Source organism: Canis aureus, chromosome 2 (assembly GCF_053574225.1).
Source record: "Canis aureus isolate CA01 chromosome 2, VMU_Caureus_v.1.0, whole genome shotgun sequence".
Classification (NCBI taxonomy): Eukaryota; Metazoa; Chordata; class Mammalia; order Carnivora; family Canidae; genus Canis; species Canis aureus.
The window spans coordinates 2365644-2390797 of record NC_135612.1 but is presented as its reverse complement, the minus strand read 5'-3'; the positions used below and the strand labels follow the sequence as shown (position 1 = coordinate 2390797).

General features: G+C 42.9%; 2 long non-coding RNA genes across 2 annotated transcripts; both read left to right on the top strand.

Moving 5' to 3' along the window:
* Nucleotides 1–760: 760 nt before the first annotated feature.
* On the top strand, nucleotides 761–4040 carry LOC144289995 (uncharacterized). The gene is made up of 5 exons (XR_013357881.1): nucleotides 761–928; nucleotides 1050–1133; nucleotides 2085–2255; nucleotides 2994–3116; nucleotides 3866–4040. It is a non-coding gene; the product is annotated as an uncharacterized LOC144289995 (long non-coding RNA).
* A 5726-nt stretch (nucleotides 4041–9766) lies between these two features.
* LOC144291956 (uncharacterized) lies at nucleotides 9767–17132 on the top strand. Its single transcript, XR_013359500.1, has 2 exons — nucleotides 9767–9974; nucleotides 14934–17132. It is a non-coding gene; the product is annotated as an uncharacterized LOC144291956 (long non-coding RNA).
* The last annotated feature ends 8022 nt before the right edge of the window (nucleotides 17133–25154 follow it).

Here is a 25154-nt window from a genome sequence, read left to right as displayed (position 1 = left end):
GCTCGTAGCATTAGACTCCAAGAAGAGCTTCACAATAGCTGATCAGATGATCTGATCGGATCTAAATTGGGGTGAGGATCAAATTCTCATTCATTTGGGGAATATAAAAAATAGTGAAGGGGAATAAAGGGGAAAGGAGAAAAAAATGAGTGGGAAATATCAGAAAGGGAGACAGCACATGAGAGACTCCTAACTCTGGGAAACGAACTAGGGGTGATGGAAGGGGAAGAGGGTGGGGGGTGGGGGTGACTGGGTGGCGGGCACTGAGGGGGGCACTCGACGGGATGAGCACTGGGTGTTATTCTGTATGTTGGCAAATTGAACACCAATAAAAAATTTTAAATCAAAAAAAAATTTGCTGGCTCTTAAATGGTTCACTTGGGTGTACTGGGTAACGTAGGCATCATATCTCGGTTCTCCTTTCCCAAGACTTTGAGATTTCGTCTATCAAAAGAATAAATACCCTTTCTACGTAAGTGACTTCGTTTATAAAATGGAGCCATGAATAATACCTATTTCATGGGATTAGTGGATTAGAAGACATGCTACATGTTTGGTATTTAGAACAGAACCGAACGCATAGAGGCTGCTCCAAAATGGCAAGTTATTATTACTGTAATAATTATTAAGTAGGTGGTTGAAATTGGCGTGATGCATGTCCTTTAAAGGACATTTGGTTCCAAGTGTCGGATGTTCGGAATGTTGATATCGTTTATGACACAGTAGGATTCTCAAAACATACCTTGGTGGATGCCAAGGCCGTCCAGCCACGGTCCACAGGCATCTGCAACCAGTCACAACCACGTGGCATTAGTTTCCCCTCCCGACTAAGAGAAGGCCACTTTCTAACTCTTTTTCTTTTCTTTCTTTCTTTTTTTTAATGCTTTGTTCTTGAAGCACATGGTCTCGCTTAGTCTAATCTCTTTTGGTAATCACGTTGTGTTATCTTTGTTATCTTTGAAAATGGCCACTTTTTTAATAGACAACTTACACAACTATTTTCCATGCTTTAAAAAAAAAAAAAAAAAACCTATTTACCTATTTCACAGGGTCAAAAAAAATCCTTGAGGTCATTTCGTCCTCCGTCTGCCACTTCAGTCACCTCAAGTAGATGAGACACTCCTTTTAAGCAGGTACCTCCCGAGAAGGGCACTGCACATCGTTCTTTGTAATTTATGTTAAAATATGAAGGAAAGTTTTGATTAACTTAAATATTTTCAAGTTTTGTTAGCTTTACTATTTTTTGCTCCAGTATGTTTGTTTCTTCAAATACACTTAAAACGATTTCTTTAAGGAGCCTCTTATGCTGCTGGGTTGTTTTTTTTATTTCTATTTTTATTTTATTTTAGTTTAGTTTATATTTTATTTTATTTTTTATTTTTTTATTTTTTATTTTATTTTGTTTTATTTTATTATTTTATTTTTTATTTTATTTATTTTATTTTTTTATTATTTTATTTATTTTATTTTATTTATTTCGTTTTATTTATTTTAGGTATTTTATTTTATTTTTGCCTTTAAATAATGTCCCTACTCATTTTTCTGTAGTAAGATGGAATTTACAATATCTTAAACTCAGATGGCAGGAAACCCAATTCAAATGGACGTAAGAAAGATTTAATAAATAATTAATCGAGAAGAGAAGGGCTAGGGTGGCTTTGGGCTCTGTGTAAGGCAAGAATCAAACAACATCAGGATTTGTTTTCTCCTTGGAGTCAGTTCTCTGCCTTCCCGTGGATTCCATTCTCCTTCCAGTCATCTCTTCCCTCCATAGATGCTACAAAAGCTCTCCACTGTGGGCTCCACCGGTGGTCCAGAGGGAACAAGAGAGTCATAGTAAAACAAAGTTGGGCATGTACAGACCCCGTTAAGAACGATGGTAGGGAGTTCTCACCATGGTGAGAGGGTGAGTACTTGGGATAGACAGTAGGACACAAAGTTTTTAGAAGGAATTATTTTTTTAAGGCCTAAATGAAGAAAGAGCCATGAAAATATCCTAAGAAAGACTGTTTATTAGAGAATAAGCAACAGGTGCAAATGTCCTGAGACAGAAATGATTTTTTTCTCAATATTTTATTTATTAGAGACAGGGGAGGGAGGCAGAGACACAGGCAGAGGGAGCAGCAGGCTCCATGCAGGGAGCCCGACCACGGACTTGATCCTAGGACTCCAGGATCACGACCTGGGTTAAAGGCGGCGCTAAACTGCTGAGCCCCCCCGGGCTGCTCCGGAGATGATCTTGATATATTTTAAGGGTAAGCAGAAGGCTGGTGTGGCCAGACCCGTACGTGAGGAGGCTCCGAGGGAGAGGCGGCCAGGAGTTGGCAGCATCACGCCGTGCGGGTTCCTATAGGCCATCCCAGAAAGCCGTGGTAATGCTTTCAGTCAGGGGTGAATTGGCTTGAATTAGCCTTCGGAAGGTAGCTTTGGCTGCTTTGAGGAAAATGGACTCTGGTGCATGTGATATCCTGGTTTCCTCGCTCCTCCATGCTCCTGAACGTAGGGTGTTTGCGTAGCGTATGTGAGGGATGGTGACCCTGGGGACCCTGAGTGAGGGACCGAGGGAGAGAAATAGCCACATGGAAGTAAGCACAGCTTCCAGAAATGGTCCCCGTATTTCTCACCACCTCCGAGGAGGCTGTTTGCCCTTCTCTGTACCAGTCGCTCACCTAGGGACATACTCTGGATGTGACGTAGGTCACTCACTCCACTCTTGGGTCTGCAGCCAAACCTTTCCAGAGCACAGGAGCTAACGGGGGGGGGGGGGGGGGGCTATGGCTCTGAGGGCAACTGAGGTACAATTACCAGAAAAATGATGAATGGATAATGGAGGGCATACGCAACAGATCGTTGTCATAGTTCCTCTTCCCTTAAGTCCATAGAAAAATAGGGTCCAAAAAATAATAGCAGCTGGTTTTATATATTAGAATCTCTTTATTTTTCTATGATATTGAATAATGGGCCTTTGATTTTATTGGACCTAAACAACACAGACGAAGAAGCGCAGATGTGTAGCGCTGATGGTAGAAAAATGTTGAACGTAGGAAACCCAGAGCAGGTTTTGAGAAGACACTCTCTCTGCTGGACCTGACTAGATAACATTATTGTGATTTTTGGTGAGTAATTTACTTAAGGTGGGGCGTCTATTTAGCATCTGATGCATCTTATAAAAGGCTTATCTTTTGAAAGAAGCACTTTAAATATTTCATTATCTCTCAGTTAATTTGGATCTGAATCTCACAAAATAATCTTTGAGCTAATTTCAATTTCAGATTACTTTCGAATACCCTACCTCTTATTTGCTCTGGGGGAAAAAAAAAAAAGAAAAAACAAAGGAACCCAGGAAACGTTTTGAGACTGGAAGGTTTAACACCACAGGTGAAGATAAAAGAGTGACACATCTGTGTGTTTGTGTGTTTGGGATCGCTAACAAGGGGAGGCTCGGGAGAGACGTGCCTATCTTTCCATGGGGCAGAGGGTCAGCAAACACAGAAAGAACTCAAGCCAGGAAGCATTTGAAAGGATCCCACTAAAAGATAAAAAATAGGGAAGCGACCCCAGACTGCGAAAGATAGTATTGTTGACGGTATGGGGAAGCATTCCCCATGGAAGGAGAAAAAGAAACAAGAAATAAGGATACCCCAAGCAGAGAGGAATAATGTCGCTCGCATAACTCAAAGGTCAGATGGCTGAGCAGCATCCACTTGCAGGTGCTGAGCAAGGAAGGCGGAGAAGTATTTGAACTTGGTTCAGTGGGCCCTGGGGGCTGGCTCTCCCCTGGGAGACCAGTCGAGGTGTTTCCGTGGAGGCCTGATTTGCTAAAAATTAACGTCTTTATCCTGGTCTTATTTGCTACTTCCTTTAGTATCGCCGTGCAAGGATGAACGCTGGGTTTGTTATTGTTGGAGGACACACTTTCCTTCCTGAGGCATTTTAGATTCCGGCCCGCCCCCCACCTCTCTCTGAAGACCCTAAGGAATTTCAGGCCCCCAGACTTGGAGACTGTTTCTCCTAAAAAAAAAAATAAAAAGTCAGCGTGCAGGTGGATTTTGTTTTTCAATGTAATTCCCACTCTGGGCCCGGGGAGTCGGGGGGGCGGGATGCTATCCACGGAGATCCATTTCTCTAGGCCGGATCTTCAGTAGCCTCCAAGTTGGAGCCGAGGCTTGGGGATTAGCCAGGGAAGCAATGGAGCTGGACACAGAACACAGCCAGGACGCTTACTGCAAAGCGGTCAAACAAAAGAAAACCCGCGTTGATTTTATATTAATTGAGGTGACACAAAACCAGAAGCACTCATTGTTGGGACGGACCGAGGAGTCCTGAAATCGCAGCGATTTACCAAAGTAAAATGCTGTCGTTGCTCATCTCAGGCCTGTTCGGGTCGGCAGGTGAATGGAGGCCTGGTGGGTGGAGGCCCCAGCGGGACAGGACTCGGCCCCGCAGCGTTAAGGACCCAGGTGCGGGCTTCCTGTGCCTCTGTAGCCCGAGTCTGCTGGGTCTTCTCCTTCCGGCTGGGCTGGCAGATGCGGGGAGGGAGATCAGATCTCGGGTCCAGGGTGGGGAGCGTGTCCTTCGCCAGTTCTGGAAGCCGAGTGGTCACTGGCCAAACTCGGGGGGGCGAGGCCAGGCCCGGTGGGAAACCGCGCTCAACAGTCCCACGTAGGCTCCGCGCTTGCAGCTCCCCCTGCCCCAGCCCACCCATCACCCTCCCATCCTCCACGTGCTGCGTTAGGATCAATTCCAGTTCACAAGAGCCAGTTGCTAAGTTTTCAGGCATTGTGAAAGCCAGGTCTTGAACACAGCCATTATTTAAAAATAAATTTTATAAACCTACTATTTAAAAATATTTAAAACCTACTAATTAAAAATGAAGTATTTTAGAATTAGATACTGAAAACTCACCACTTTTTGCTGCTTCTCCACCACCTCCCCCCCCGCCCCCCCAGGTTGTATCTGGTGTGTCTGTGCGGTGTGGGCCCGTCTCTCCCCGGATTCATATGCACTGACTGCGCTGCCGGCCCGACATCAGCCCAGATGGGAACATGTCACTTTAGCAGCAGGCAAATGCTGCACATCAGGGGTTGATGTCTTGTTTTGTTGATCGCCTGGGCTTGAGAAAACGTCAGTACTTCCGGTTGAATTTAGAAGTCCTGTCCAGCCTACAACCTCTACGTAGTAGATCGCGTTCAACTTGAGGAAATATTCCCTCAGTGTTAAACATCGTTGCCCAATTCAGCAGAGACGTGGTTTGCACCGCCGATGAAAGACTACATTTCCCCCAAACACCGTCGTCCAGAAGCCAGAAGAGATTGGAGTTTAATGATTCAAATTTGTGTACGGGTGAGCAATAGTGTGAAAAATAGGTCACACATCAAATTCAATCGCAACACGTTTATCAGGTACAGTTACTGCACTGGGATGCGACTCCCAACCGCCACACCGCGGTCAGCTGAAACTGTAGACTGGCCAAGGGTAGAGGAGTGCCGCAAAAAATCAGGGAAGCAGTTTTTGAGAGTCAGCTGACTATATGGAATTTACAATAATGAGTCAGGTTTTATTATTATTTCCCGATCGTGGGCGGCACATCGTTCATATCAACACAATTCACAAAAACTTGCATGTTACGTAGGGCTGTATGGCTGTATCTATGTATGGCGCGTGCGTGCATGTGTGTGCACATTTCCCCCTAGAGACCACAGTAAACTTACACATTTATCTACATACATATGTCTATACACACATATGGTATGAGTGCGTGTGTGCGCACATTTCCCCCAGAGCCCACAACACGCTGACAGACGCCTGTGGGTGTCCTGTGTCTACGTTTAGTTGTGTGTGTGCAGGTGTTAGACATTTACCGGCGCACACTCACCATGGCCAGTCTCCCTCGTCTCTCGTGCTGTTCTCTCCCCTCCTTCCTTCCTCCTCCCTCTACCCTTTACTTGCATGTCTTACCTCTTCCCAGCTCACCTCAGGTGGTGACCGCTGTCGGGTCTACCCTGATCCTCCCAGAGGGATTCCCTTCTTCACGGTGCAATGCCTGCCTTCTGGGCCAACTGCTCTTTTGACTTTCATGGTTGGCACCGGCTCCCTTTCTGTTGTAATTGAAATGCATTCAAATGTATCTCTAAATAATACCGTGTTTTTAAATTTATGTAAATTATGTGATATCTATGAATTCTTCTAAATCTTACTTTTTCTTAACTCGACCTTTTTGTGTCTGAGATACATTGAGGCCCAGCGCCACAGCACGCTTATTCCACCTCCTGAGAAGCATGCCACTACGTAAGTCCACCACGATTTATCCATCCTCTGCCTACAGACATGTCGATTTTCTCCACTTTTACATTATTAAAGACATTTAACTCTTAGAATTGCGCACATTATGGCATGACTTTCCTAGTTTTCATGTGCATGAGGCCAAAATTAAACCCTGCAAGACAACACCAAAATATCTTTTGTGTTGGTTTTATTAATGATTACTTCTACCTACAGGGTATGTGTGTTCCTAGTGATCTGCATCCCCTGCATTGACACTTTTTATCAGAGCGTCTTTCTTATTATTTTGACAGTTTTTGAAGCTTCTGTTTTCACTTTGTGGTATATTTCAATAACCACAAGTTTGTGATTTTAATGTATTCAGTTATTTATCTTATGGCTCATGTGGTTTGTTTAAGAGGGGTTTTTTTGCCCTCAGTTTACAGAGATATTGTTTTATAGTTCTTTTAAAAGTTTTCAAAGCTTTGCTTTTCCCCATCAAGTCTAATCTAATTTTATTTATTTATTTATTTATTTATTTATTTATTTATTTATTATTTTAAGTCTAATCTAATTTTAGATGACTAATTCTTTCCTTGGCCCTATTCTTTCACCCTCATCCATCATAGGTCCTGTTTCAGTATCCGCATGAGTCTGTTTCAGGGTCCCAAATTCCAGCATCTTGCTCTTTATCTATCTCTGTACTAATACCACGTTATCATAGTTCTAATAATTAAAAATAATCATATCTAGAAAGGAGAGCTGTCCCTTCTTGGTCTTCTTCAGGAGTGTCTTAGTTATTTGGGGCCATTTTTATTCTATATCCATTCAAAATAGGCTTGTCAAGTTTTATGAAATACCTCATTGACAACTGATAGGACTTGCACTCAATGTTTAGTATAATTTTAGGAAAAGTGGTATCTTTATTATATTTTCCCCTAAGTAGACATAACTGTTCTCTCTTCTGTGGTCCTTTATCACTCTCACCTTTCTTGAATGTCTTTCAATAAGCTTTAATAATTTCTCCCATTAAGGTCTTGCAGATTTGTTAAATTTCTGCCTAAACACTTTATATCACTGTGACTGCTGTAAATAGCATCTTTTGAAAAATTATGTTTTAAACTAGTTGTGTGTGTGGGTATGTTGCATTAGATCACGCAGAGCAAGCTACCGTGACAAAGACGCCAAAGTGGTGTGAGGGCTGTTCACAAAACGGTACTTGGCAGGTGTGCAGAATGGAGGCAGGCCCTCCTTCACGCCTTTCCCTGGGCCCCGGGCTGCCGTGGGCCCTGGTATCCTCAACACATGGCTCCCACAGTCGCCTGGGGAATTCACTGCACCGAGGCAGAAGGGAAAGGAGCTTGCAGAAACAGTGCTGGGAGGCTTTGAACGCCCTGGCTGTAGATGGCGTGTATCACTTTTGCTTTTATTTTGATGATCAGAAGTAGGCACAGAGCCGCCGAACTGCTGGTGGCAGGGAGTATGAGCGGCGGAGCCTGTGCCTAGAAGGCCAGGTCCCAGAAACTCTTCATTCCTGAAGTGGGGACACGCGGTTCTTCTGAGGACATCCCTGTGTCTGTCAGAGAGAGTGAGAGAACTGCTGGTTCCACCCCCAAGGTCGCTCTCAAAGGGACTTCAGACTGATGAGCGACAGGGGGCCATGGATGGGCTCCGAGCCAGTTCCCGCGACGGGGCATCCACTACACAAACCGTGCGCGTTGCCTCCAGTCCCTCAGCCATTAGGACCGTCCCATGTTCGATCCCCAGGCCTCCCGTGGACCAGGCTGCCTGTACCCGTGAGCTCCCCAGAGGCCGCAGACTGGAGGGCCCTGGGAGACAGCAGGTAGGAGTGGGAGGGAATCCGGTCCTGTTCTCAAAGAGCTTATGATCTTATTTGGGAGGTAGATGGCCGCGTGAAAGGATTTGGTAATCTTAAGGATCACATGAAATAACCAAATGAGTACATTGGTAAATATTTTAGTATATGTGCTGCCGAAGCGAGCACTACATTGGTAAATAAATGTGGGGAAAGGCAGCAGAAGGGGTCAGGAGGAAACGCAAGGGCAGCACACAGCTCTCAGCCAACTGGCTTTAGCACGAACAAGGCCAGTTGGTTGAGTGGCGGGTTTGAGATGACCGGAAATTCTTTGGCGTCCGTCCCATCAGGACGTTGGCTCTCTCTCTCTCACTCCTTCGCTGAAACCGCTGTAACCAGCGAAGCGCCCCGGAAGGGAGGCCGTGCCAGCTCACGTAAAGGCAGCCGTTCCGAGGTCCCCGTGCGGGAAGCTCAGCCATCCTGAGGAAGAGCCGGCTTGCAGAGGCACAGGGCCTGGGACTCCTGGGACCCTCCAGTCTAGTCCACCTGCCTGCTGACTCCCATCTGGCGACCCAGCCAACACTCGCAGGGGAAGAATCACCCTCTTGAGCTCTGCCCGAGTCCCTGACTCGCGAAATTATGAGTTTGGTTGGGGAATGAAAGACCTGAAAAGAGTGATTTATCACGGAAACGAGGCCTTGTAACACTGTGAGGGAAGCCAGAGATGAAGTCTAGAAGGGATGGTTGAGGATCAGAGAAGTCACTAACTAGGATCACGAAGGGGCAAAAAAAATCTAAGAGTCTCAGTCTGTTTAGATTTCTGGAATGAAATACAACAGACTGGTAGCTTACAAAGCCAGACGTTTATTCGTCAGAGTTCTGGAGGTCGGGAAGCCCAGGCCAAGGCCCCTGCGTGGGTGTGCTCTGACCAGTACCCTCTCCTTGGTTCAGAGCCGTTGCCTTCTCACTGTGCCTCCCACGGTGAGCTTCCGTCTGGACTTCTGCAATGGCTCTGAACGACCTACTGAGGGCCTTCCTGACCTGATCACCTCCCAAGTGCCTCACGTCCTCAAAACATCAGCTTTGGGGACTACGATTTCAACTTGTAGATTTAGTGAGGGACCCAAATATTTTGACGAGAGCACTGAGGCGAGCTCTTGCTTCTGCAACAGGGGTAGGCTGAAACCACCGTAGGCCCCAGGCAGGCAGTGGAGAGAGCAAGCTGGATGGAAAGCTGGGACCCACATTAGTCTCACCCTATATCTAGCTGGGATCATGGAGAAAATCTGCAGAAGGATCTTGCTGCAGAGCTGCCTATGTGCTCAGAAAAAAATGAGAAATTTGGAGGGAGGGCTGCCGGCCCAAGTAGCTGCTGCCTAACTCAACAAGGTGAGCCATCAAGTCATCAGCAGAGTGCATGAGTTTTCGAGGCTTCATCTGACCTTAATGCCCACTGCTACACCCCACTCCCAGATCTCATGCAAATTCCACTGTGGCAACCCTGACCTGCACCTATGAGCCAGAGTACCAGTTTAGCTAAAACACCAGTTTCATATTTGGATCTTCTACGTGCTATTTAGAGGCTTATGATGGTCAGAATAGGGCCTCCTGGGCCTGTTGGAAGGACTGAGTGACTCGGAACCCACCACAACATCATGCATTCTAGAATTTAATAAATGGAAAACCAAGACAAGCGACAATGAGTTGGTTGCTCTTGGATGTTTTAATGAGCCAGAAGTATAAATGGGAATAAAAACTAGGATCCTTGGCTCTGAGTCCACCTGCCTCCTCTACACTAAGTTAAGGAAACAGCGAATTCATTCATCTCAGTCTGCTTTATCTCCTAGACCCTTCAGAAGCTTGGAATTATTTAAGCGGCTTCTTTTTCTCCATAGAGGTAGATTTGTTGCATTAGTTCTCCCTTCCGTGGCAGGATTGAAAGTCACATCATTAGCAGATGTCACAGTTTTCATTTCTCCTCAGGGGACATGATGGGTTGGAACTCAAGCGCAGGTGTTCAGTGAAGACCACAGCCTGTGATTCGGGTTAAATGTGACATAATTTTATAAGTACTCAGCTTCTTCACACCAAAGCAGCATTATCAAATATAGAAGGTCTTTCGTGGCTTTCTAGGATTTAGTGTGACCTCAGAATCTTGACACTTCACGTTTCTTTCGAGGGCAAACTTGAGCTCTCCTCTCTTGCTGTTTTCATGTCTAATGAATGTGTTTTTCTTGAGAGTCTTTGATGTCAGGTTATTTCTCACCCAGAGCTACACTTTAATGTGTTATCTGAGGAGGGCAACTACTAGAGCTCTACAGTGTCATTAAATTAGGTAGGCGTGGGAGTTGCTGCAGCAAAGGACGGCCGGAATCTTTCCATTTTACTACTAAAGAGTCCCCTTTGGAAAGGGAAGTGGGTTGTTTTTAATTTTTGTTTGACGAAAGGAAATTTTTATATGAAGAGTGGAAAGAAGAAGGTTTTCCATTTGCATTATGCCATTATGGGGTTTCCAATAATATACTGTACAAAGTGATTACAGTTAGTTTTAGTCCTTGGGAGAACTCAGCCAACAAGGCACAGTCCTCTCAAGGGGTTGGGGTGCACAGAGAATAGAAGGAATTACTGGTTTCATAATGGGGGGGGAGGGAAATTATATCAAGAAAGACAACTCCCAAAGACAACTCCCTCCCTTTTTTCTTAAGCTTGGGGAGAGAACTCCAACGCTGTTCTCTAGTGATTCCTGGTGCCAGTGGGATGACTCCAGTGGACTTTCAGGTCTAGGGATTTCTGGGCTTCTACAGGTTAATGAGCACCTAGACTAATAGCCCTATTGGGAATTCAATTTAGAGTTTTATGTAAGGTAATATCTACTTCCACGGGAATAAATATTTTTTATCTACATATAAGGTTTGGCTCTTCGGATTAAAGCAAAGTCATCTGCTGGGTAATTTTTTTTTCTCTGAGATTTCTTACTCCAGCTAAAACAGCAGCAAAGTCAAACCCAGTTTTATGATGATGATGATGATCATCATCATCATCATCATTAACACCTTCATTTTCTTTTAGTTCAGAATGGCTTATTCTTTAGAGCAAACATAAAGTGATCTGAGTCTATGCACAAGAGCATAATAAATGCTAAGAGAAATGCTACTCTGCATTAACGAATGGATTGCATTAGAGCCGGCTAGTAGTCTCTTGGCAATAGAGATGTTACTGGATGTCATTATATTTGGATTTAGCTTTTGTGACCTTTAGAGGCTAGCTAACATAGAGGAAGAAAGGAAGACATATCTTATTGTGCAGACAATGCACACTGTAAGTAAGACAGGTTGCAAAAAGCTATTGGTTTCATCACATAAATCTCTTTGCCTCAGAGAGGTTGAAAAGATCTTAGTAATTCATGGGCACAAACTTTAATTTACTATTTTTCCTGGGTGCCGCTGAGGGATGGTAGGAGGGAACAAAACTTATTATGAGGGGCACTGTTCTATTAGGGGAAAAAAAGAATGTGAAGAGAGGACTCCAGTGTTGCTGATCATGATGCGTTTGCTTGTTATCAAGAAAATAAAATTTCTTTGTACATGATTGTTTGAGAAGTCTTACAGCAATATTAATTTTCTTTTGGACTGCATATATATATATACACACACACACACAAACACACACATACACCGAGGCACTAGGCTGGTACTTTGAGTGGTTATATTTTCTGTTATATGAAGATAAATTAAAGAAAATTGTTTTCATGGGTATCTCTTTTTATGAGAAACTATTTTTTTGGAATATCCCTTAAGGTAATGTATGTGGTAGATGAAAGGATTTGAGAATCTGGTGAGTGACAAAGTAGATCGTCTACCCCCCTTTTCTTAGTGGTATTTCTCATGATTTGAGGGGAGAAGTTTTCAGAATATGAAAACTAGGTAGAAAAAGCAACCTCTCTGGATTATGATCTTGACCTTGTTTGTGGTGTACTAAGATGCCCAAAGCATCCGGACTGTGGTTTTGTTTCCCGTAATGCTCTGTGGTCCCATTTCCCAGCCCTGAGGTGGAGCAGCAGCAGTAGTTGTTATTATTTTTTAAAAATTATTTATTTATTCATGAGAGTCCCAGAGAGAGAGAGAGAGAGGCAGAGACATAGGCAGAGGGAGAAGCAGGCCCCATGCAGGGAGCCCGATGTGGGACTCAATCCCGGGTCTCCAGGATTAGGCCCTGGGCTGAAGGTGGAGCTAAACCGCTGAGCCACCCAGGGATCTATTATTATTATTATTATTCCCAGTTGTACTTGGGATGCAACAGCAAGTCATCTCTAGTAGAGACCAAACCCACAGCACGAACACTTCAACATCTCATTTAGCACTTGAGACGGCATATCAGAGATGCAAAACCACAGGCAGTTCCTTGGAAAGTGATTTCTCGGTGCTCACGACAGCACGAGAAGTCCTCCCACCTGCCTTTCAGAGGTGGCCCTGGTTCTGTTTTGCAGATCATAAGCCTCCTTTCCCAAGACGCTTCCTAACGAGAGGCTCTCAAGGCAACACTCTAAACGCCGCACAAACTCGACAATGTACCCAGGGTCTCAAGAGCACAAATCATGCTGGCAAATAACATTTACTATATAAATCAAATAACACATTCATTATCTCCAAGGACCTTGAAACCAGCACAGGAAATTAAGTTGGGTTTCAGGCTGCCTCGGTTCTGCTTTGAGGAGAGTGGCAGGGAATCGGAAATGTTGACAGGAGCACCAGTAATACTGTGGTTTGGGAGCATGGAGCCCTAGAGAAAGTAGTGATTTCTACATCCTGAAAACAGGAATGATGATTAAAACAATAGACAAGAGTTTTTCTCTTCTCAATAAGTGTCACAAATGAACAGGTGAGACCACGAATGAAGTTTCTCATATGCCCCCCCTTTTTTTTCCATGGCACAGCGGGAGGAATATTCTGGATTCAGGGCCCAGCCCTCAGGGGCTGATGAGCTAGTCAGGGCAGCTCACAGCAGCCACATGGTGGGGCTTGCTACTACACGGGCGCGTTTGCTATTTCACACTTTGTTTTTTCTTGAATAATAGATTGTTCTGAAATCATAAGCATTGTATGTGTGTGACAAGAGAGTGTATTAAAATGTTAATTTTGATTTGCTTTTCCCAAGTTTTTTTTTCTAAGTGGGTAGACAGCTCCTTAGTATTTTCTGTTCTTCCGAGTGTTTTCATAGAGCTAAAAGCAGACGCTGCGTGAAGTCAGTGGTGGTGTCTGTCTTCTGTAACACCAGGGACTCTGAAGGCAAGAGAGGCTGGTCTGGAGGGAGGCAGGGTTGGGGGTGGTGGGAACAGGCTTCTCAGGAGGAGGGGGCGCAGACACCCGCCACCCCCTGGGTGCTACAGCACAGCAAAAGGTGCTTGCAGAGCCCTAGAGAAAGGAGAAGCCACTGTAGTGACTGCAGTGGAATTCAGAACTGGATTGAAATGTACTTAAAGAGAACGTATTTGTTATTTCCCATACACTAGAGCTCAGGAGTGACATGCATACCTTCCTGGGTTTTTTAATGTGTCCTGGCAGTTATGTGATGCTTTGTATATAGTTTGTCTACATCGTTGGGCCAGATTGTAAGCTGAAAGGGTATAGTAATTCAAGAGCCACTGTGTTCGGCCCTGGGGGGCCCAGGGTGTGACCCTGGGGTCTCAGGATTGAGTCCCACTTCGGGCTCCTTGCATGGAACCTGCTTCTCCCTCTGCCTGGATCTCTGCCTCTCTCTCTCTCTCTCTCTCTCTCTCTCTCTCTGTCTCACGAATAAATAAAATCTTTAAAAAAGGATGAACCAGAGTCTGAGCATGGGCCACACAGCCTGACAGGTGCAGCAGAGAGTTCCCTTCGCCCTGCTGCCGCTCTCTGCATTAGGCCCTGGCACAGGGTGACCAGGCCGTGTGAGCCGTTGGAAGGGGAAAGGAAGGCTTCTGTCCCCCAGGAGCACCTCTCTGCTGCAGCTTATCCGCTGGGAGCTCTGGATTTTTCGTGGTCTCCCGGGCACCAGGGGCACCGCACTCTCCGGGGAGCAGCACCTGCAGGCCGGGCTCCCCCACCCCCTGCACCCCAGGCCCGGAGGCTCATCTCCCTGCGGGATCTGGCCACCAGATCGGGGTCTCCTGACTTCCACTTGACATGTGCTCAGGGATGTACCTCGGCTGGACTTAATTCATCGCTAAATACAGCAGAGCCTGGGGCAAGGGCCAAGAGCTCTGGAATTCGACAGGGATGGGTTCAAATCTCAGTTCTGCAACTTAGCAGCTGTATCATTTTAAGCAAGTTACTTGTTCCTTTGAAGGCTTTGTTTCCTCATCCGTAAAATGGACATAAATGAAGCGTCTATCTCCTAATGTTGTTGCCGGTATCAACGGGCCGCGGTAGGCAAAGCCCAGCACCTGGTCAGTGCTCAGTAAATAGTATAACACAGAGGAAGTTCCGAAGGAGAAGGGGAGTTTTCAAAGTCATGGGGCCTTGAAGGTGAAAGGGGAAGAAAAGGGAAAAGGTAAAGCACACAAGGAAGACGAGTGCATGTGGCAGGCTGGGGGGAGAATGGATGGTGATACAGGGAGGGCAGCGCACACCTAGGGGAGCAGGAACTGAACTGGTTTTCAGGAAAATGTGCAGTCTTATAATGAGGTGCACATCATGTGCTGCATCTCGTCCTTTGTCCACTTAGAAAATCCCGACAAGTCACAGAGATGTTTAATTTATGCAGTTTAAGGTAACTGAATTGCCAACTATCAAAAACTTCTAGGTATGCAACTGCTTGTGCTAGACACCTTTCTGAAGGAGATGACATATTTCATTACCTTCTTTTGTTCTTTCCACAGACTTATGCTTCGACAGAGAAATACTACTTCCCACCTTGATCACATGGCAAATGTTGCTTCTGGTCCCTTCCCGAAACCACTCCCTGCCTTTTCTGTTGAAGTGAAGTCTGTGCCCTTATGCACGTGTCTTGTCACAGTTCCATCACATCCTAAATTGTACTGTGGAAGCATGAAGTTACTTGCTCAAGCTGAGATTTCCATCTCAATTGTGTGGAATGACAAGCTGCAATTTGTGGATAGGTTCGCAAACTAATAATTGGGCTGAGCTCATATCATGTGATCGTTCTCCTGGTACATTTTCTAGTGTTTGTATGTTAAACGGGATGCCAGCTACGAGTTAGCCAGTGCCCATGCCGAGCACGGTGGCGAGTTTGAAAATAGTATTTCATGTCTTCAGAGGAGGTCTCCTGGGCCAAAGCACCCAGTGTATGTTGTCTTTAACAAATAAGTCAGTGAGGATGACTTTAATTTGAGCTGACCTGTAACAATTGCTCAGGTTTTTGTTTTTTTTGTTTTTTAAAAGGCACTTTGCTTGCCACAGCACAACATGCATAGCACTAATGCTGGTCACCATGAATGTTGTCCAGATTTGTTTGTCCTTATACTGAATTGTTCTAGGTGTCTGTGATTCATGAAGGCAAGGTCAATGGTAAGAGCAGACACAAAACCTGTAGCATAAAACTCAAGTCATACTAGTTTTTGTAGCATATGTGCATCTATGTATGTACACATACATGGGGAATATACAAATACATATGTATGTGAAGCACGTTTCTCTCTGCTATAATCCATTGTCCCCTCCTGGGAAACGATGGGAGAAAAGGGTATTGCGACTGCTGTAGGTCCTGTGAAACTACAGTCAGGACGAGGAAACAGCAAAAGTGTGTGTGTGCATGCATGTGTGTGACTACGGGCATGGGTATATGTGTGTGTAAGAGAGAGGGGGAGAAGAGACAGAGTTAATGGTTAAGCCAGAAGACGCTCAGAAGCATCAGGGCAACTAGACATGGGTATCAGGACACAGAGCCAGAAAGATGCAAAAGCAGATTCTGCTGTTTGTTCAGTCATTTGTTTTGTTTTTTTTTAGATTCCGCATATGAGTGAGATCATCTAATATGTGTCTTTCTCTATCTGATCTATCTCACTTAGCATTATACCCCTTAGGTCAATCCACGTTGTTGCAAATGGCAAGATTTCCTCCTTTTCTATGGCCAAGTGGCTGGGTCATACAGTGACAGACAATAGCTATGCCTGTGGTAAGCCCAGCCTAAGGTTTGAACCACTATGTTATATGCCTTAAATTAATGTAACATGTATGTCAGCTGTACTCAAAAAATTAAAAAGATACAAATCCAGTAGATGAGAAATGGTCAACAGAAGGCAGTCTCATTCAATATAAGTGACTGTCAATGACTTTGGCCTTGTTTTAATGGACAGGAACAATTTAAAGGACCTAGGGCAGGAAACAAATGTTGGTGAGGATGAGGAGAAAGGGGAACTCTCTTGCACTGTTGGTGGGAATGGGAGCTGGTACAGCCACTCTGGAAAACTGTGTGGAGGTTCCTCAAAGAGTTAAAAATAGACCTGCCCTACGACCCAGCAATTGCACTGCTGGGGATTTACCCCAAAGATACAGATGCAGTGAAACGCCGGGACACCTGCCCCCCGATGTTTCTAGCAGCAAAGTCCACAATAGCCAAACTGTGGAAGGAGCCTCAGTGTCCATCGAAAGATGAATGGATAAGGAAGATGTAGTCTATGTATACAGTGGGATATTCCTCAGCCATTAGAAACGATGAATACCCACCATTTTCTTCGACGTGGTTGGAGCTGGTGGGTATGATGCCGAGTGAAGTTAAGTCAATTGGTGAAGGACAATCATTATATGGTTTCACTCATACAGGGAATATAAGAAACAGTGAAAGGGATTATAGGGGAAAGGAGGGAAAATGAGTGAGAAAAAATTGGAGAGGGTGACAAAACATGGGAGACTCCTAACTCTGTGAAATGGGAACAAGGTGTAGTGGAAGGGGAGGCCGGTGGAGGGATGGGGTGACTGGGTGATGGGCATTAAGGAGGGCATGTGATGTGATGACAACTGATGAATTATTGAAAACTACATCTGAAACTAATGATAAACTACATGTTGTCTAATTGAATTTGAATTAAAAAAAAATAAAGGATCCAGGGCAGAGCAGAGTACAGTTTCCTAAATTCTTTTTCCTTACAGTTTTCTGCTTACAGTCCACCAGGGATTTAAGATTCAGATAACAAATTGTTAGACTATTGCTCACATTAAAGATAAAGCAGTTTTGGAGGAAATCATATATGTAGTAGAACATGTGTGGGATTTAACCCACAGATGGTTTGATATGTGTAATGGGTTCTCAGAGGTCTTTATTTTACATTCTTTCACTGGAGTTAAGATTTTAAGGAATGCAATTACCATATAAGGAAATAATGAATCATTATATTTTATTATTAAAGATGTTTGTGGAATAAGTCTAAGTTAAGACTGTGGAGAATTATAAAGCTTTTCTAATACAAGTATAATTTCACAATTATTTGGAAATTTTACATTCAAGAAGCTGTAAAACAATAATTAGGCATTTTATTAGGAAGAGTATTTATGACCACATGAAGAAAGAAGTATATTTAAAACAGTAACCTTTGCTAAGAACTTTATTTATAAATTATAGCAAACAAGAAGCTAAATATTTAATTAGAATGAAATAAAACTATTATGAATGCCCTGTAAAAGCTCTGCACTGAGCAAGAGGTTAAAACTCGGTGTCAATTTAAAAAGTCAAAGGGTAAAATCTGCACTTATATGAAAATTATTGGGAATGCAATTCCAATTAAGGACACTTTGAGTCTTTGCTCTGAATATCACCTTCTCATTCCCTCTAGTTGTACCCAAATGCACATTTATAAATTTCATTTCATTTATTCATTTATTCAGAACACGTTGCTGAGGTGTCCACCATATGCCCGAACTATTCAAGCCATCGGTAATAGAGCAGCGAACATGGCAGATAATGGTCTCCCTCCTCCTGGAGCCTATGTTTTAGTGAAGGAGACAGAAAATAACTTAGTAATCCAAGAAATACATCACGTGGATTCAAAAGAACTCAAGAGAGATCTCAGGGGAGCAAACAGGAAAAGGAATGTATGGGGACTGGTATGTGGCATATTAGACGCACCGGTGACTAGGGCCTCCTTGAGGAGGTGGCATTTGATCAGTCTTGAATGCAGTGAGGACATGAACCATGAAGGGACCCCCAACTTTCCAGGTATAGGCGGCTCCCAGTTCAAGGACCTGAGGAAAAAATAAGCCTGTCCTGTTCAAGGAAGAGCGAGAAGACCTTGGGCAAAGGTGGAATGAGGGAAGGGAAGCTGGTGGGAGATAAGGTTGGAGGGATGTATCAGTTATATATTGTTACCTGTTGTACGCTCTCAGTTTCCCCAAAATAGCAGCCATTTGCGTGGTCACAATTCTGCAATTTGAGCTGGGCTTAGCCGAGTGGCTCTTCTGCTAACCATGTCCAGGCCATAGTCACCTGCTGATGAGACTGAGCCTGGTGGTCTCAGATGGTCTCGCATATCTGCTGGCTGATAGTTTCTGCTGGCCCTTGGCTGGGTCATGTGTCCCCAGGCAGTTTCTCTACATGGTCATAAAGTTATTCCAAGAATGTAAGCCCCAGTTTCCAAGCACTTAACAAGCATCTTCTGATATGTTTGCTGATGTCCCAAAGGCCAAAGCAAATCACATGTCCAAGTAGAGTGTCCAGGTGGAAGGAGAATGTGCAGGCATTAGGATGCTAGGGGGCATGATTCACTGGGATGTGAATTCTGGGCATGAAGGGGCCATGTGACTTTATTTCTTCTCATCTTCTGACTCTTCTCTTCCTTTTTCCTTCTTAATGCTCTAGACTGTTTCACAGTTTTCTCAGGAATTCAGATAAAGGCCCTGCTATTTGAGCAATTAGAAACGCTCCCAACCCTGTTCGCATAATGCTACACATGCACAAATACCATTTCAATGGACTACTGGACTAATTAGATTAAATGTTTGCTGCTAGAAGTGACCGGCCCTGGTCAGCTCCTGTCAGCCCAGTGACAGCCTATAGACTCTGAGTGGCACACTAATTTACTCTGATGTGCTATTTAAGAGGTTCTAATGTAAAGGACTTGAACCCCAAATTCTCTCTCTAATACTTTACTTGAGTCCCATTACTTTCAGATAGTAAGAACAGCTAACATTTATTTGAAAGACACTTGTTCTGACCCAGTATTCATTATCCTCTTCTCTCCTGCTTAGTAGAATACAGATTTTGTTTGAGGCAGGAATGTGCTGTTACCAAGAAATGAATCCAGATAGATCCACGTCAATCTTAGGGATTGTTTCCTTCCCTTTCTCAGGGTTTGTTTGAACTAGGAGTTTTCATGCTACCTATCTAGGTAAGGAAGAAATAAGAAAAGGCTGCTAGGGGGTGGGGTGTCACTTAATGGAAAGCTTTAACTTGGCAGGATGAGCACTGGGTGTTATGCTCTATGTTGGCAAATTGAACTCCAATAAAAAAAAATTTAAAAAAGAAAGCTTTAACTTTCCTAATTCATGGTATAAATAGTATTTGTTGACATCCTTTCTCTATCATTTTTTTTTTCTTGAATATGGACATGACACCTGGAGCTGTGACAGCCATCTTGATAGAGGAGAGAAAGATTGGGAGATAGCCAGAAACATTGACCTTCAAATATGTATTAGTTTTTTAGGGCTTCTGCAACAAATTACCACAAACCAAATGGCTTGCAATATCAGGAAGTTATTCTTTCACAGTTCTGAAGGGCATGAGTCTGAAACCAGTGTGTCAGGAGAGCCATGTTCCTGCTGATGGCTTTAAGGACTAGCCTTCCTTGCCTATTCCAGCTTCTGGTGGCTCTGGGCAACCTTTGGCATTCTTTGGCTTGGAGTCGCATCCCTCCAATCTCCGCCTCCATCTTAATGTCACTATTGAGGCTTGACTCCCTCCCCCTCCGTTCTATTAATGTATCGCAGAAGCAGATTTTGACTCAGAGGTGCCATAGGATCAAAGGAGCGGAAATGCAGAGCTAAGACACGGAGGATAGGTCCTCAGAAACATGTCCACAGACAACTTGTCTGCCGAGGTGTTAGCCTGGAGGAGCTGTGGAAACGTTGAAGGATGTTTCCTGTCATAGAAAACCTAACCTGTCTTGACTCACACGCTGTCTTCGTTGGGTAAAGAAGATGGAGAGTCTCTAAATATTAATATGTTAATATTCTTCATACATACGTCTTCTCATTTAATCATCCAGACAAACCCATAGGTAAGCACTACTTTTATATCTGCCTTAGAAGCAAGGGTACAATGGCTCAGAGAAGTCATGTTGCACAAAGGCCCACAGCTACTAAGGCAGGAGAGCTGGGGCTTATACTCAGAGCCCAGGCTCTTAGGGTTCCTGCTCTCATTGCCTCCACCCCCACCCCAGATGAGCCACTGGACTCTTTCACACTCATCACCATCCTCCCATATCTGGTTAGTGCCATTTCTGTTCATGGTCTTATCCCAAATGATTGTCTACCAAATTTAATCATAGGTGTTTTTCTTGATTTAATGAACCGGTTACTTTCTGCTGGTTATAATGATTTGAGAAAACTAATGAAAAGAGAAATAGGCTGGTAGTTAATAATACTGTAATTATGCACTAAAAAAAGTTGGTAAAAGAGTAGATTTCATGTTAAATGTTCTTACTACAATAAACGTGAGAAACGAGAAATTGGCTCTCTCACAAAATCGTCACAGATATGCAAATACACACGTGTATTATCATGGTAAAAAGACTCTTTCAAGTACTGAATAGACGATGGTTATTATACTTAATGTATATTGTTTTTATTTCTTTTTTTGTTTTGTTTTTATTTCTAAACTGGACATTAAGTGATCACTCATTCATGGGTTTTAATACATATCCGTGATGTACACGTAACTAATCTATGGAAGGCAGAGGTAAAGCCAGTCCATGAAAATAAGATTAGTTCATGCGAGGTGAGGTGCATTCAAATGACCTGTTTCATTTTAGTCCCTCTTTCCAGTTGATTGGTTCAACAGAAATTTTCATTTGTCTGAACTACGCCAATGATCCATTCTGCTGACCTCTCTCTCGGTTGCCTTTAGAAGTTGTAAGTTTCCCTTCAAACTACTCCAACTCTTACAGTAACCACACTTCACAAAGCTTTATGAAACATCTAGTTCTTGTCCCTGAAATAAAAGTCTAGTTCCATTCATTGTGAATGTTTTCCTTCAGCTGGGTGGAATAGAAACTTTTCCGTTTTCATCTCTTCGAATAACTGTCAGGTCACATAAAGGCCACAAAGAAATCAACAGAAAAACTCGCTGCTCAACAACACATCAGTGGTTCTAGCCATTGTTGTTGGAAAGTGAATAGGATGCATTTTCCTGACCTAAGCTCCCTACTTTTTAGTTTTGCCTGTGCCTTCCAAATTCAAGAAGCTATGAGTCAAAACACAAATGCAGTTTGCATGTTTACGTTAAAAGTCTACTCCAAATATTCTCACTGAGTAAAAGTGCATGAGTTTCAGATACAGATAAATAGGACTATAGACTATGACCTCTGGCCTCTAGACTTGCTATTGCATTTGATAAAAATTAGAGCAGTCAGATCTGGAGCAGTCGGATTCGATTATTAGTCCCTGATAAAGTAAACCTTTATGTTTGAATCCTGCTTTAAAGGACATCAGGAAAACCAATTTAAATTTGTACAAGTATTCTGAACATTCTTACAAAGCAAGAAGAAGAAACACATCCTGAGTTTCTTGTTGCTTTTACTCTAACATAGGCTCCTTAAATTGCATTTAAAATATAAGGTGTTAACTGATATTTGAAGATGTCTAATTAAATGCTTACTGCTTAGAGCTGGTGAACATGAAATAAAGAGTCAGTAGAAAGTACCAATGGTGACTGCTTTCTACAAAGAGAAATTCAGCTAGTTTCATATTATAGCCCTATCCCAACTTTTTTTCTAACTGTACCTTTCTACAGGATATGGATTCAGTTTCATTCCTTTGTTGAGTGCAGTGAGTCAGGGTGATGTTAGCAATTGCCTCTAAAAAGATAAAAGATTCCAAATTCACATAGTGTCACCACAGGGAGGACCCAAAGGTGAGTGTGGAGCATTTTGGTCCTAGAATCCTGGTGAAAACAACATGTACTTTACAGCAAAAGTCATGTACTTATCAATAGAAATGAAATTGGTTTTGTTTATATATTTGACCATCTTAAAACCCCCAAAGAGTCTTGTTTATAAGAAAAACAATAAATCATAGGTCATTTGCTATTCATAGAATTAAAATTATTCTTTACATGATAACAAGAATAGGGATCTATTTTAAGTTTAGACTTTGATGTATGCTGTGGTACTCAAGTATTGCATAAAACCTACTCCAAAATTTAATGATGTAAAACAAAGCCAAGTGGAGTAGGAGAAAATATTTGCAGACCATATATTTGATAAAGGGTTAATATCTAAAATATTTAAGGAACTCAAATAACTCAATAGCAAGAAAACAAGTTACCTGATTTTAAAATGGGCAAAGGACCTCAATAGATAGTTTTCAAAAGAAGATCTACAAATGGCCAACCAGTATATGAAAAGGTACCCAACATTAATACTCATAAGGGAAATACAGATAACCATAGTGAGATGTCACCTAACACCTGTTAGAATGGCCATTATAAAAAGGACAAAAGGTAACAAACTAGTGTTGGTGAGAATGTGGAGGAAAGAGGACCCTTGTGAACTAATGGTGGGAATGTAAATCGATACTCTCGTTGTCGAAAGCTATGGAGGCTCCTCAAAAAATTAAAAACAGAACTACCTTATGCAAAGGAAATTTGTATCTGGAAGAGATATCTGTATCTCCATGTTTATTGCTGCAGGATTACAGTAGCCAAGATATGGAAGGAAACAACCTACGTGTCCACTGATAAATGAATGGATAAAGGAAATGTGTGTACGTGTGTGTGTATACACACACACACACACACACATATATATATATATAAAGAGAGAACGATTGATATATATAATGAAATATTATTCAGCCGTAAAAAAAAAACAAGGAGATCCTGTCATTTGAGACAACATGTATGAACTTGGGGGACATTATGTTAAGTAGAATAAGCCAGACACAAAAGGACATATATTGTATTACCTCACTTATATGAGTGAGGCATCTATGTGGCATCTAAAAAAAGTTGAGTTCATAGAAGCAGATTGTAGAATGGTGGTTACGGGGGGCTGGGAAGTGAGGGAAATGGGGATAATTTGTTGGTCACAGGCACAAGGTTTTAGATATGCAGGATGAATACATTCTGGGGATCTAATGTAGAGTAGTGCCTATAGTTAACAATACTGTGTTACATAATTAGAATTTTCTAAGAGAGTAGAAAATTCTCACAGAAGGAAAAGTAAAACCAGATAACTATGTGAGGTGATGGATGTGTGGATTATCTTGATTGTGGTAATCGTTTCAAAATGTGTACATATATTAAAAGGTCACATTGTGCACCTTAAATATAGGCAATTTTTGTCAATTATACCTCAATAGAGCTGAAAAAATTAAAAACAAAACAATTACTCTCTCATGAATTATAATTGGGCAGAATTGTATGTGGTCAACTTGCCTCTTTTCTGTCTGGTACCAACTGGGGTGGTGCACTGTGGCTGATAGATCCACTTTTAAGTTGGTTCACACCCGTGGGAAACAAATTGTTGACGGCTGTAAGCTGGGAAGCTCCACGAGGTTGTTGGTAAGAGACCTTGCTGCTTCTTAACATGGACCTGGCTATGCAGCTGCTAGGGCTTCCTCATAGCACTGGGTTTGGTTTCAAGAGGGAGAAAGGAAAAACCACCAGTCCTCTTAAAGCCCAGGCCCCAACCTGACACAACATCGTTCCTGCTGTATTTTTTTTATTGGAGTTCAATTTGCCAACATATACCATATCACTCAGTGCTCATCCCATCAAGTGCCCCCCCTCAGTGCCCGTCACCCAGTCACCCCAACCCCTGCCCATCTCCCCTTCCACGACCCCTTGTTCATTTCCCAGAGTTAGGAGTCTCTCATGTGTGTCACCCTCACTGATATTTTCCACTCATTTTCTCTCCTTTCCCCTTTAATACCTTTCACTATTTTTTATATTCTCCAAATGAATGAGACCATATAATGTTTGTCCTTCTCCGATTGACTTACTTCACTCAGCATCATACCCTCCAGGTCCATCCACGTTGAAGCAAATGGTGGGTATTTGTCGTTTCTAATGGCTGAGGAATATTCCATTGTATACATATACTACATTCCTGCTGTATTTTAACGGTCAAGCAGTCCCAGGCCAGCCTAGCTTCAAGAGAGTGAAGGAGTGGGCCCCATTTGATACAAGAGTGACATGCATGTACCTGGAAGGAATGAATTGATAGTGGCCATCTTTGCATCCAGGCCCCAATACTGTTTAATAGAAGACAATAGGTTTGAAAGCAAGAATGAGTAACATTAGACACTTGATCTTGGGTCAGTATGATCCCCTGTATTCATCTCAGGAGCTTTCAGTCATGCCTTTTCAATTGTTGAATAATTTATTTTTTGTAAGTGTCGGTTACCGGTGTTTATTTGAAAGATAGGGAAGACTGGTGTCCATCACAAAAGTCTATCAACACAGAGAACACTAGTTTGAAGGTGAGGCACTTGAAACACAGTATGGTTCTCCATTAATAACCATCTGACGTGATAGAGTTCAGGACTACCTGGAAATCTGACTAGCTTTCTGGATTGTCATATTTCTCAATATGATCATAACTAATATTAGGTACTTTTTTTGGCTAGAGATTAAAAAAGAATAAAGATAAAGATAAGAAATAGCAATATGTGAAACACGAAATAGTTGAATTTGCTAGATTTTGACTCAGAATAGAGGAATAAATACTTGCATCTCACAAAAGTAATTTTTTACCTAACTCCTTTGTAACACTTCCATCTGAGAGATGGTTTCTCTCCAGGCAAAATTTATATAATTTTTTTTTGTTTTTTTGGGTTTTTTTCTTTTGATACTGGTTTCAGTATCAACTTGGGCATTTTAAGCTTAATATAATATGGTCAGTAGCATTGAGAGGGTGGTATTAGGATCT